The sequence below is a fragment of the Pristiophorus japonicus genome, unplaced genomic scaffold (assembly GCF_044704955.1).
Source record: "Pristiophorus japonicus isolate sPriJap1 unplaced genomic scaffold, sPriJap1.hap1 HAP1_SCAFFOLD_60, whole genome shotgun sequence".
Taxonomy (NCBI): Eukaryota; Metazoa; Chordata; class Chondrichthyes; family Pristiophoridae; genus Pristiophorus; species Pristiophorus japonicus.
The window spans coordinates 1517413-1521774 of NW_027254509.1; positions in this window are offsets into that span (position 1 = coordinate 1517413).

Below are 4362 nucleotides of genomic sequence, written 5' to 3' on the forward strand. Positions count from 1 at the left end.
CAGCTGTCGGGCCATCACTCCCAATGCTTCGATGAGCTGGTCACCAATGTTTACAGTCCTGCTGGACAACTGTACCTTCTCGTCACTGCAAGTTGCTACTCGTGGGACAGACTTGGCGCGTCCAGGAGGCCTCCGCAATGTCGGTGCCGTCCTGGGGACAAATGGGGCACCTTGCGGTGAGGAGTTTGGGCAAGGTATCTTCAGAGTGGAGGCGGGCAGGACGGGAGGACCATTAGCTGGCCTTGTGCTTCTGGCCCGTGGCGATGCATGTTCCTTGATATGTGCCCTCTTCTCCATGGAGAACAGTTTCAGCGGATTGACGGGTGACAATCGGGGCTCCTCGGCACCAGATATATTCGAATTGTCCTAAGACTCATGCCCCTCCTGGGGCCGCGTTGCTGGCTGAGCTGGAATTCACAAATGAGTTTCGTAGAGGAGAAAGGGGGTGCTCGGCTCACAACATGAGTCCAGTGCTACGCACAGCGTATACACGTGAAAACACCACCGCACTCAAAGTCATCACGGGCATCGCATTTCATGACCACCAACGCTTTGGAATTGCAATAAATTTCTTCCGTCCATCATTATTTCGATGAAAATTTGAGAAACCATTGATCACATGTGATTGTCCGGATATGAATGGGTTTGGCCTCCATTGAATTCACATCACGCAATATCGAAACATTTTCTCACTTCAGGTTCAGCAAATGCATCCGTGGCTGTTTGTGGGTGCTTTCGCACGAGTGCGAGCACATGCCTCTCCATCTCAGTGATGTCCCTGGGGGCTGGTGGCCCCCCACACCCGTTAACCCCGGCACAGACCTCATCAACGAGAGCCCCTTCAGTAAAAGTTGACTGGACGACAAAGCAAGAGAACATTGCATCATATCATTGATAGGTCCTGCCACAGAGACTGATACAACACATAACCAATCAGGATTATTTTGATAATTATCATTCGCTACCTGATGAATCACACCGTGACTGCAGGCTTTGAGGAAAATATTCCCGGAAAAGTGAAAGAATTTATGTGATAGAAACATTGAAACATAGAAACACAGAAACATAGAAAATAGGTGCAGGAGGAGGCCACTCAGCCCTCGAGCCTGCACCGCCATTCAGTCAGTTCATGGCTGAACATTGCAACTTCAGTACCCCATTCCTGCTTTCTCGCCATACCCCTTGATCCCCCTAGTAGCCAGGTCTATATCTAACTCCTTTTTCAATATATTTCATGAATTGTCCTCAACAACGTTCTGTTGTAGAAAATTCCATCGGTTCACCGCTCTCCGGGTAAAGAAGTTTTTCCTCATCTAGGAACGAAATAGCTTACCCCTTATCCTTAGACTGTGACCCTTGGTTCTGGACTTCCCCAACATCGCGAACATCGCATCTAACCTGTCCAATCCCGTCAGAATTTGAAACATTTCTACGTGATCCCCTCTCATTCTTCTGAACTCCAGTGAATACAAGCCCAGTTGATCGGTCAGTCCCGCCATCCCGGGAATCACTCTGGTGCACCTTCGCTGCACTCCCTCAATAGCAAGAATGTCCTTCCTCAAGCTAGGAGACCAGAACTCTACACAATACTCGGGGTGAGGCCTCATCGAGGCCCTTTACAACTGAAGTAACACCTCCCTGCTCCTGTACCTAAATCCCCTCGCCATGAAGGCCAACATGCCATTTGCTTTCTTCACCGCCTGCTGTACCTGCATGCCAACGTTCAATGACTGATATACCATGACACCAAGTCTCGTTGCACCTCCCATTTTCCTAATCTGTCACCATTCGGATAATAGTCTGTCTCTCTGTTTTTACCACCAAAGTGGATAACCTCACATTTATCCACGTTAAACTTCATCTGCCTTGCATTTGCCCACTCACCTAAAGTATCCAAGTCACTCTTCAGGCTCGTCGCATTCTCCTCCCCTGATGAAGGAGACTCCTGGCTGTTACAAATCCAATTAAATAAATGCATAATTGAATCTAATTCAATTTGCAATTTAATCTTGTACATCCCACGAGGTCGTTCCATCGTTTGTGGCAATGGTTGCGCGCACAGACCTTGTTGGTTGCCAGTGACACCAACTGTGCTATTTAATCCATTGCCTTTGGGGGGGGGGGTTCCCATTCCCACCCTGAGTCAAATGACCCTAGCGTAACTGGACCGCCTGCAAAAGCGAGGCATTTGCCTCGTCCAGAACCACCTGGCTCTTTTGCGCCTCCAATGTGTTCCTCTCCCAACTCACTGCTCTCTCTAGCATCAGAGTCCAAAGCGTGCTGTGATGCATCCTCCTGGCTCTCTATTATAGGCCAATTTGAGACAAAAATGAGACTGCTAATTTTTCTTTCCATTCTTGCTGTGAAGCTCCAAACACTCCCTCCCTCCTCCCAAATTACTCACGTACACACAGACACGCCTTCAGTGCCTCAGAGCACCTTGTCTCCCGAACTCCTGTTCTGTTCATGTCACGATGACAATTGACTTACAGAACCGCAGGAACCTAGCGTTGCCATGCCGTTGCGAAGGACGGCCAATCTTTATGCAGAAGGACAAAAACATTTGAATTCGCCGGCTGTCACGCACATTTTCTAAAATGGAAACTAGGTTTTTTTGAGATTGGACGAGAAGCCGGCGATCTGAAAACACTTTGTTAACGCCCACGCCTGCAATAACGCACATTTTTGGGTGTTAAGCACAAAAGTGGAGATTCTAAGGACTTTGAGAATCGGCGAGTATCCCGCGATCTGAAAACGCTTTCTCAACGCCCGCGCTGGAAATAATGCCCATTTTGGGTGTTAAGCACAAATGGAGTAATACGGACTTTGAGAAGAGGCGAGTATCCCACCATCTGAAAACACTCTGTTAACGCCCACGCCGGAAATTACGCCTATTTACGCCAACCGAAAGGATCGAACACATGATTCGGGTTGTTCCATAGGGAAATGAGCAGAAAGATAAGGAATAATAATCACATGAACTTTCAACTACTGCGATATTAATTGGACAGAAGAGGTAGGGAAGAGGATGAGGGAATGGAGTTCCCCCGATGCGTACATGAATCCTTTCAAACCCAATCGAGAAGGAGACCAAAAAGGAAGGGTTCGCTATTGGATGTCGTAATACGGAATAAAGCAGAGCAGATACTACAACTAAAAGTTGGGATACATCTATCCAATAATAAAATAATATGCTGTGAGCTGATAATTGAAATGGACAAAAGTATGACGAAGACCACTTTAATTGACTGGAGAAAAGTTGTTTTTGCGAATAGAACATGGAGAAATAAAATGACCAACAATATTGGAAAAACATGACAAAAATAGCAAAGGGAAACATTTGAAACGGTGTGCAGCAGATTTCGGGAAAATAGATATTCTGCTACAAATAAGAACATACTGAACACTAATGATGAATGAAGATATAAAGAAAAAAATTAGGTTAAGTGTAGATGCACGCACTAATTCCATGGACAGCATAGTCATCATGATCAGCGAGAATATGGAGACAGTAGGAATGAAGTCAAAAACTATTAGAAAGGCAGAGATCAACTGTGACCTTAAATTATCAAGGAACAAAGAAGAAAATAGTCAAATGTTTTACAGGTACATCAATTAAAAGGGAAGGCTGGAATGTGAATACGACCAGAGAGGACTCGACAGCATAATACCACAGGCAGCGACAGAGAGATGGCAGAAATATAAAGTACTTGCTTTGCTTCGTTATTTATCATGGCAACAGAGCAGGTTAACATGATATTAGACGATGAGATTAACAAGGAGTTAATTGCATTTAAAATAAAAAGTGAAGAGCTATTAAATAAACAAAGCAAACTCAAATAGAATAAAACCGGACGGATTACATCTGCACAATTTAAACCAATTTAAAGCAGAGATCGCCGAGGCACTATTACATACATTTCGTTATGATGTGATTGGGATTACAGAGACGTGGCTCCAGGATGATCAGGGCTGGGAACTCAACATCCAGGGGTATTCAACATTGAGGAAGGATAGAATCAAAGGAAAAGGAGGTGGGTTAGCATTGCTGGTTAAGGAGGAGATTAATGCAATAGTTAGGAAGGACATTAGCTTGGATGATGTGGAATCTATATGGGTAGAGCTACAGAACACCAAAGTGCAAAAAACGTTAGTGGGAGTTGTGTACAGACCACCAAACAGTAGTAGTGATGTTGGGGAGGGCATCAAATAGGAAATTAGGGGCGCATGCAATAAAGTGCAGCAGTTATAATGGGTGACTTTAATACGCACATAGATTGGGATTACCAAACTTGAAGCAATACGGTGGAGGAGGAATTCCTGGAGTGCATAAGGGAAGGTTTTCTAGACCAATATGTCGAG